Source organism: Bison bison, unplaced genomic scaffold (genome assembly GCF_000754665.1).
Source record: "Bison bison bison isolate TAMUID 2011002044 unplaced genomic scaffold, Bison_UMD1.0 scf7180017864141, whole genome shotgun sequence".
Taxonomy (NCBI): Eukaryota; Metazoa; Chordata; class Mammalia; order Artiodactyla; family Bovidae; genus Bison; species Bison bison.
Window position 1 is genome coordinate 6,616,348 of NW_011494713.1, and position 10,649 is coordinate 6,626,996.

Genomic DNA, 10,649 nt, shown 5'->3' on the forward strand with positions numbered 1-10,649 from the left:
CCAGCAAAGGTCCATCTAGTCAAAGCTATGGCTTTTCCAGTAGTCATGTATGGATGTGAGAGTTGGACTATAAAGAAAGCTGAGTGTTGAAGAACTGATGCTTTTAAACTGTGGTGTTGGAGAAGACTCTTGAGAGTCTCTTTGACTGCAAGTAGATCAAACCAGTCAATCCTAAAGGAAATTAGTCCTGAATATTCATGAGAAGGACTGATGCTAAAGTTGAAACTCCAATACTTTGGCCAACTGATTCGAAGAACTGACTCATTGGAAAAGACCCTGATGTTGGGAAAGATTGAAAGTGGGAGGAGAAGCGAATGGCAGAGGATGAGATGGTTAGATAGCATCACCATGCGATCTCAATGGACAGGAATTTGAGCAACTCTGGGAGACAGTGAAGAACAGGGGAGCCTGGCATGCTGCAGTCCATGGGGTCGCAAGAGTTAGACACAACTTAGCCGACTGAACAACAACCACAAACGTTGCCTCTTTTGTTCCCCTTCATCCTGCCCCCACCTTGGCACCCTTGGGCTGTACAAAGAACAAAGGGAATGACAATGAACATCGCTCCCCGACTCTTGAGGACTCTAGAGGCCTCCCATTCCTCTTCCAATTCAGGTGAAGATGCCCACCAAGATCTGCTATTTGAGCATGTAAGTCCATCCATGATTGGAGATAAGAATAGAAAAAGTGTATAAGTTCCATCTGTTGTGATCAGAAGGAATGCCAGTAACATGTCCTGGTGACCTTGCTTTTGTCTACTAGGGAATCAGTTTTTATCTTGGAACCCATGGTTTGTCCAAAAAGAGCGGAGTTGAACTGAAGCGGATGAACCTGGGGCTTGTTATATGGAGTGAAGTAAGTTAGAAAGACAAAAACAAATATTGTACATTAACATAGGTATATGCAATCTATTAATAATTGGTATAGAAAAAAATGGTACTAATGAAACTATTTACAGAGCAGGAATAGAGACACGTAGAGAGTGGACTTGTGGACACAGTGGGGGAAGGAGAGGGTGGGACAAATTGAGAGAGTAGCACTGAATTGGGGCTTCCCTGGTGGCTCAGATGGTAAAGAATTTGCCTGTGATGCAAGAGACCCAGCTTCGATCCCTGGATCAGGAAGATCCTCAGGAGAAGGGAATGGTTACCCACTCCAGTATTCTTGCCTGGAAAATTGCATCAACAGAGGAGCCTTGTGGGCTAAAGTCCATGGGGTTGCAAAGAGTTGGACATGACTGAGCAACTCACACGCGCACACACACACACACAGAGCACAGAATTATATATATTACAATATGTAAAATAGATAGTTAGTGGGAACCTGCTGTATAGCATAGAGAGTTCAGCTCTGTGCTTTGTAATGACTTAAGAGGGGTGGGATGGGGTAGGTGGGAGGGAAGCTCTAGAGGGAGGCAATATGTGTATACTTATGGCTGATTCACATTGTTACATGGCAGAAACCAGCACAAAATTGTTAAGCAATTATCCTCCAATTTAAAAAATTTTTTTCTAAAGAGTGGAACATCCATCCCCTTCACTATGGCACAATCACGATTGGTCAGAGGATCCAGAGCTTCCAGAATCAACAGAGATGTAAAACTATAGGGTCAAGGAAACAGAACGAGCTGTTTCCTTCTCCCTGAAAGGAAGAAACATGTTGATCAGCACTTGGGGATGGACCAACCTTCTGCTCAGATAGAGCCTTGAGTAAGTACCTTGCAGAACAGTGGGTATGCCCCAGGGTCGATAAGAGTGGAACAGTGAACACAGGAACTCAGGAAAAGAACTTGCTAACCATTTTGGTGAAAAGGAAGCAGGACTTAAGATCAAAAACTGCCGTATTTATAGCCACTGGCTATGAATCTGCTCAACTGTGTAGTTTCAACCATTCTCAACTACACCTTTTTCCCCCCATGATGCCTGGCATCACCAATTCTATGGACATGAGTTTGAGCAAACTCCAGAAGATAGTGAAGGACAAGGAAGCCTGGCGTGTTGCAGTCCATGGGGTCGCAAAGAATCGGACACGACTGAGCAACTGAACAATAACAATGATGCCTGGAGTTTCAAACTACTCAAGGAGTCTTTAGATATTGCAGAATTGTTTCAAGCAAGATACTGGTGCACAGAGTAAGCTGAGCAAGCTCCTGGGACAGCTGGACGCCCTCTGGGCTTGTCCTGGTCACAAGCCCATTCCTCCATTAGATATACCTGGCAATTTGATGGTTCCTGGAAGTCCCGAGCCTGGGGGTTACTTAAACCTTCAGCCTACTTGGGGGTGGTTTAACCTCCAGGCCCAGAGAAGCATGTTGAGCATATGAGAAGTACCAAAAGCAGGAAACAGAGAACCTCAGAATAGTACAGAAATGCCAAAGAGACCCGAAATAAACTGTCAAAAAGACCAAGATTCATGTTCAAATTGCTTTGTTCATGAGCATTTTGATGGTATTAATAGAAAAATTAATGAGATGAGATGGTTAGATAGCATCACCGATTCAACAGACATGAATTTGAGCAAACCCAGGAGATGGTGAAGGACAGGGAAGCCTGGCATGTCACAGTCCATACAGTGGCAAAGAGTCGGACACAAGTTAGTGACTGAACAACAACAATAGGAAAACCTCTTGTTTTTTTCTGAGTACATTTTATCATCTGTGAAATGAGCTCAAACAACTAGCTCTTGGGATCGTCAAGAGGATTAAATGAGATGATATGAGAATATACGTGAAAGTGGTTTATAAATTGAGAGACAAGTACCAATGCTCTGGGGATGAGCAGGTGAACTGATGCTCTGCAGTTCCTGGATGACCTCACTGCCCACAAAGGGGCAGGTTTATAGACACACAGCTCTAGAATCATCTGCACTGCTGTTTTTGAGAACCACAGGCCTGTCTGAATCCATAAAAAGGGGATAGGATTCAGATATTTTTTAAAATATCTTTTTTTTTATTGTGATGAAAGTCACATAATATAAAAGTACCATTTTAACCTTAGGCTTCCCAGGTGGCACAGTGGTAAAGAATCTGCCTGTCAATGCAGGAGACATAAGAGATGTGGGTTTGATTCTTGGGTCAGGAAGATCCCCGGGAGGAGGAAATGCAACCTGCTCTAGTATTCTTGCTTGGGAAATCCCATGGACAGAGGAGCCTGGTGGGCTACAGTCCAAGGATTGAAAAGACTCAAATGTGACTGAATATGCACACACACACACACACACACACACAACACACACACATTTTAACATATTTAACTGTAGAGTTCAGTGGCACTAAGGACATTCCTATTGTTGTGCAACTTTCACCATAATCCATCTCCCAAATTTTTCACCTCCCTAAACGGAACTTGTCCTCATTAAACACTAACACCCCACCCCTCGTCCCACTCCCCCATCCTCAACAGTATTTGTCTGCACCTAATGTATACTGGATGCATTTTTAAGGTTAACTTAATCTCTGTCCTACAGATTCAGATACTTAAACTTTTTCACTTTAAGAAATCAGCACAATGTTCCACGCTTTCATGCTAAGTCACTTCAGATGTGTCTTTTTGTGACCCCCGTGGACTGCAATTCGCCAGGGTCCACTGTCCATGGAATTCTCAAGGCAAGAGTACTGGAGTGGGTTGCCATTCCCTCCTCCAGGGGATCTTTCCGACCGAGGGATTGAACCCATGTCTCGTAGTCTCCTGCACTGATAAGTGGGTTCTGTACCATTAGCGCCACCTGGGAAACCCATGAGGTTCTACATCTAGTGTCTAATACTGTCCTGCTCCAAGCCTGAAATGACTGTTGAATCCCACATTTTAGAAGTGACTCAACTGAGGCTGAGAAACATTAAGGACCTTGCCAGAAGTCTGACAGCCACGCAGAGCCAGACTCCAGTTCTGCCTCTAATTCTCCTGATTTCCCATTTGAATTTTTAGATAATATAAGCAAGATGTCATACTTTTTTTTTTTAATTTAAAACTCTTTTAAAATAAGATTATTGTTTTCCCGTACAAGATTCAAGCTGGGCCTTGGAAACAGAGAAAGAATTGGAAGAACTTGGAAATGTTTGGGAAGGACATGGCCAAGATGGACAAAAGCTTGGGAAAGAAATAAGAAAACTTTTCTTGAAATAAAAAAATTAGAGAATTTGTTCACAAGATGGTAAGTTCCAGTGAGACCAGCGATTCTATTTTATAACTCTGCTCAGTGGCCTCCTCCTGTCCTGTTGAGGTTTCCAGCTGGGAATGTTGCATTTTCTGGTTGATCTAGTGATCATTTCGGTTTGAAACAGGAAAGGTCAGGGGAAGGGCGGGAAATACATTAAAACCACCAAGGACCACGTGTAAAAGAATCAGAGGGGAGTGGTAATGTAAAGAGGGTTTATGCTCCACGACAGCAGAACAAGAAGGAAAATTCTACACAATAACTGTCTTGCCCATTCAATGTACTTAAAAACAAATAACAGAATACCAGCTCAAATTTGATTAAACAATAAAGAGAAGATATTGTCTCACACATGGGCTTCCTTGGTGGCTCAGTGGTAAAGAATCCACCTGCCAATGCACGAGACTTGGGTCTGGTCCCTGGATTGGGAAGATCATGTGGAGGAGGAAATGGCAACCCACTCCGGTATTCTTGACTGGAGAATCCCACGGACAGAGGAGCCTGGTGGGCTACAGTCCTTGAGGTCACAAAGAGTTGGACACAACTTAGCAACTAGATGAACAACATTGACTCATATAACTCAAAGGTTTATGATACCAAGTGCTCCAGGCCAGGCTTGATGGGGCAGCTTATGGCTATTACCAAGGATTAAATCTCTTTCCATATATTGACTCCATTTTCCATCCCATTGACATCCTCCTAGAACTACTATTTTCCTTTGCTGCCAAAGGAAGTGGCATTGGCGGCAGCAATAAGATGATATTCAGTTTTTATTCAAATTCAGTAAAAGAAGGATGACCTCGTTCTACCAACTAAAGGTTCTAAACTTCACTTTGATCAGACTAAATCAGATAAATTCCTGTCCATAAATTCCTGTAGCAAGAGAGTGAAGTTAGGCCTACATCTTAAGCATCCCTCGATCAACTATAGTAAGTCCCCTACACATGAACCTTCAAGATTTGAACTTTCAAAGACGCAAACATGCCCCCGTATGCCATCTGCTGTACTATGCTACTGTACTTTTCAAGATAGTGTACTGTAAGGTTAAAAATACCCTCTTTAAAAATAAATAACTGTCTTTTTCCATCTTAAATAAATGTGAGACACTTGAACACATCACCCAAGGATGCAAAATGTCTTTTTCTGCAGACCTCAAAAAAAAAACAACATTCAATTGCCCAGGTTTTGAATGAATGTAGTCCTGGGGTGACCTTTCTATGGGACTCACAGTCTGAATCAAGAAGGATGTCCCCAACTTTGCCCATAAGAAAAGGCTAATTCCAGCATGACTGTGCAGGCTACCATGGCTTCTCCACCCATGACAAGTCCTGCCAGTGCCCAGAGGTTTCCAGCAATATTGGCTCAGCCACCAGAAAGCTTGGGAAGAGATTTTTCAATATCTTTTGAGGCTTTGCAGAAGAGCCAAATGTCAAGCCCATAATAGATGTTTTTGGATCCTCCTCACACTGCATCTCGCTCTCCTAAGTATTGGTCCTATTACGTTTTCAAAAATAGCCCTGAAGTAATTTGTGTGCTGAACTGTCTTTAGGACATACATATATATATATATATATAAACCCCGCCTGAATAAATTCTACCCGTTCCTATCAGCCAGAGACCAAGAACTGCCTCGGCAGTTTCCTCGGAGCTAATTTTCAGCATTAGGGTTTATCAGAACCTAAATTCCGGTCTAATAAACGATGAAACAGCAGCCACTCTTTCAGCCACTTATTTGGGCGACCAGGGAATTGGCAGACGAGTTAAAAATTTCCATTGGTGACAACACACAGCTGTTGAGGTGCAAAGATCTGAGACTCTAATCAGACCAGGTTATATAAGTAGCACTGTCTCATTATCTCTGCTTGGGGGACAAGGGTTCCCTGGACAGCTGGGGCTGTACGGGGTGCCGACAGAATAGCTAATGGGAAGCTGACACACAGAGATATCAACTTAAATGAGAGGAAGAGGGTAACCTATGCCCCTCTCCAACCTTGAGGAAGAAAAGAGTGTTCACAACTCTCCCTGCATAAGGTGGTCTCCATATCCAATATCACCTCTTTTCTGTATTTATGAGAAATGACACCCTGCACCTCTTTGTGTCTTCTCTACATTGCAGCCATCCCCACCACCATTGCAGGCACTTATATTTTTTCAACACGTAGGAAAGTCACGATGTCAATTAAGCAAGAACCATTCACCGTGGGCAGCTATCTTGAGCACCCAGCACAGTCAGTAATTGGTGACTGTTCACTTTTAATACACTGCAGTGGGCAGTGCCCTTTTATTTTTAAAAAATGCTTATGTATTTGTATCTATTTATTTGTCTATTTATTATTTGCCGGGTTTAGTTGTGCACGTGGGATCTCTGATCTTCACTGTGGCATGCAGGATCTTTAGTTGTGGTATGCAAACTCTCAGTTGTGGCACACGGGATCTAGTTCCCTAACCAGGGATGGAACCTGGGCCCCCTGCATTGGGAGCTCAGAATCTCAGCCACTGGACCACCAGGGAAGCCTGGGTTCCATCCCTGGTTAGGGAACTAGATCCCATGTGCCACAACTGAGTTGCAGAACCTAGATGATGGTTGCATGCGTGCTAACTTGCTTCAGTTGTGTCCGACTCTTTGCCACCCCATGAACTGTAGCCCTCCAGGCTCATCTGTCTATGGAATTCTCCAGGCAAAAACACTGGAATGGGTTGTCATTCCATTCTCCAGGGGATCTTCCCAATGCAGGGATCAAACCCAGGACTCCTGCATTGCAGGCAAATTCTTTACCATCTGAGCCACCAGGGAAGCCCAAATGGAATTAGTGTCCAATGAGTACATTAATTTAACTAAGTGCAAATTCACTCTGCTCCCCTACCTTAAAAACTATTCAGCCATGTTCTTTAATACAATGCTTTTCACAGGTTTGACATTATGGTTAAATAACAATACGCTGCTGCTGCTAAGTCACTTCAGTCGTGTCCGACTCTGTGTGATCCCATAGACGGCAGCCCACCAGGCTCCCCCGTCCCTGGGATTCTCCAGGCAAGAAAACTAGAGTGGGTTGCCATTTCCTTCTCCAATGGATGAAAGTGAAAAGTGAAAGGTAAGTTGCTCAGTCGTGTCCGACTCTCAGCGACCCCATGGACTGTAGCCTACCAGGCTCCTCAGTCCATGGGATTTTCCAGGCAAGAGTACTGGAGTGGGGTGCCATCGCCTTCTCCGAAATAACAATATAAAGATACTCAATTAAGGACTTCCCTGGTGGTACAGTAGCTAAAACTCTGAGCTCCCAATGCAGGACATGCAGGTTCGATCCCTGGTCAGGAAACTAGACCCCACATGACTCAACTAAGACTCAGCATAGCCAAATAAAATAAATAAATAAAGACACTCAATTATATAAATCAGCAGCATAAAGGGAACCAAGTCTGAATATAAACTCTCTCCCATTAGGAAATTCCAAGGCAGATACCGGGCTCCAAAAATTAAATAATCCTCATCCAAGAAGAGTCCAAGGAAGTTTCAGTCCAAAAGCACTGAAAGTCCAAAATTAAATTTCCTCAACTTGTGGAGCTAAAAGTCCAAGAAATTAAAATGAAAAAAATTTTTTTCATTTTTCCTGTGATTTGATACGCAAAGAAATTCAGGTCCAGATTTCATGTTGCAGTTTCCAATTCTGCTCAGTCTCACCCAGAGGGTCTCCACCTTTAGCAGCTGCAGAGCAGGCTTCCAGCCATGGGAATGGGTGTGGTTCCCTTCTGGCGTCTCAGGAGCCCCTTGTTTAAGAGTTCAAGGAGTTAACAGAACACATAAGACGAGTGTCATATCAGCCCCCTACTGCACAAAATTTGGAGCCATGAGAAATCTCCAGTCACCAGAGACGTTTATCTGAGCTTTAGTACTGAGTACTGCCAGTGGCCCAGGAATATTGGGTGAAAGGAGAAAAATCTGTGTGTGAAGCCACAAACTGGGTCCTGAAATTCAAAGTCACAGTCAGCGCTTATGTGTTCTAAAAAATTCAGAGCCACTTGGGGGTGAATTCTGGAATGTGTGAACAAGCCATGTGAATCCAACTAGATTTTTATTTCCTCCCTCATGCCAAATGAGATCAAAGCAACCCAAAGGCTCTGGGACCTCTGATCTAATCCTGCTTTTACCTATGCCTGGCATAAGACCCCTTCATGCTCTGCAGATCGTGTGCTGTCCACATGATTTAAACTTCTGGCCTGCGGGCTTGACTCTGATCCATAGTCAAAAGCTGTAAGCACAGTGCTGCCTGCCAATGCCTAATACTTGCCAATGCCCTGTGGTGCCGGGTGGGTCCAAGGGAAGCTTTAGTCGCCACATGGGAAACTGGGCTTCACTGAGACCCCGGCAGCCTACTCATTCAAGTCTGGCAGCCAAAGTCTGCTGAAGTCCACTTTTAATTAAAATGGTCTAAAAATAGCCATTTTCCCATGGACAAAGCCACCAGGAGTGAGCTGACCACATCAACTTCTTGTTTAAAAGAGAATACTTTTAAGAGTGAAAAGCAAGAGATGAATAAAGACTGAGACAAAAAGCATCAACCATCCCAGGCAAACTGTGATGCATGGTTTACTCGAGCCATAAACTCAAAATTCACACAAGGTGAAAACCTTATTGCTCCAGGGAAGCCCCTCCAAGTGGGAACTTCTTCTCAGTGGGGAATAGGAGTCTCCCCCAAAGGAAAGTCAGGCTCAGAGAGTGAAGGGATTTGCCGGGAATTAACTAACATGCTTGGGACTTCCCTGCTGGTGCAGTGGTAAAGAACCCGCCTGCCAATGCAAAAGACTCAGGTTCCCTCCCTGGGCGGTAAGATCCCCTGGAGGAGGAGATGACAACCCATCCAGTATTATTGCCTGGGAAATCCCATGGACAGAGGGCCCTGGCAGGCTACAGTCCATGGGTCACAGGAGAGTTGGACACAACTAAGCAACTAAACAACAGCTAACATGCTTAGAAGTGACACATGCATCCAGGTCTTCTGGTGGCAAAGCCATGGTTCTTCCAATACATCCCAATGCCCACTCCCCTCTGGTTCTGCCAACTCCCAAACAGTCACCTCTCTATTGCAATTTGGAAACTTTCCCTCCCTATTTGCCTTTTACTTTGAAAAAATAATCCTTTCCCTCTCCAGCACCTGGATAATAATGTTGACTGTAGAAAATCTGGAAATAGGTGAAAAGCACAAGGGAAAAAAGACAATTGTTATTTTGTCATAGAGAAATAAGCCCTGTTATAATTTTCTCCAAATTTGTTTTCTGTCTTTGTGGATGTGTGTCTGTGTAATATTTTTGAGATAGTCCAGTTTTTCTGTTCTTTCTTCCCTCTATATTACCCTTTTTTTCCTCTCCCTACTTTAGGCAGATAGAAAGCAGTATGCTCATTGCCTCAGGGGAGAAATGAGACAGGGCAAAAAGCAGAAAATAAGGAGAATTTGGTTTCCAAAAGCCCAAACCCATCAAGGATATTATTCAAGTCAACTCTGAGGCAAATAACTATTTTTCTCTCTTATCCAATATTTATACCTCATATTTCTTTTTGTTGATGTACTGTTGACCAAGAGTTCCAGGAAAATATTAAAAAGTCGTGATGATAGCAAGCTCACATGTCTGACTTTGATATCCAGGTTTCCCCATTAAATATGATATCGCCCAATTTGACATCAATATTTTTTATCTAGTTAAGGAAGTTTTCTATATTACTAAGAAGTTTTTTTCTTTATTTTTTTATTAAAAATCAAGAATGGTATTGAAATTTATCAAACATATTTTGGCATCCAGTAAGATAATCATGTGACTCCTTGTTTGATTTATAAGGATGATGAATTATATCAATAGATCTTCTATCATTAGACCATTTTTGCATTCCAGATTCTGCTGTGTTCTTCATTTAAGTAAGTGGCTGGATTTGATTTGTAGTAGAGTCAAAAGTAAGATTGGTTTATATTTGTCATCTTTAGAAGTACCATGCTTGCGTTCTTGGGGGAAATGCAGAATCATAAAATAAACTGGAATACTTTCATTATTTTTTCTAGCTTGCATAATAGGAGAGAATTATTTTTCTTGAAAAAAATTTAAAACTTGCTCATAAAAACTTCTGGACTTGGAGCTTTTGTTGGAGATAATTCTCTGACAGTTTTTTCTGTTTTACCCATGATTACTGATTAATTAAGGATTTTTATTTCATCCTATGTCAATTTTCTTATTTAAAATTTTTCTATAGGAATGACCATTACATTGAGAATTTCAAACTGATTAGCACAGAATTATGCATAATTCCTATTTTTTGCGGTCTAATTTACTATTTTTTGAGGAGGGTTAAACTTTTAGCAATCTGGTACTTTATTATTTCTTTCAAAGAACCAATTCTTGCATTTATTACTGCTGCTGCTGCTGCTGCTAAGTTGCTTAGTCGTGTCCAACTCTGTGCGACCCCATAGATGGCAGCCCACCAGGTTCCTCCGTCCCTGGGATTCTCCAGGCAA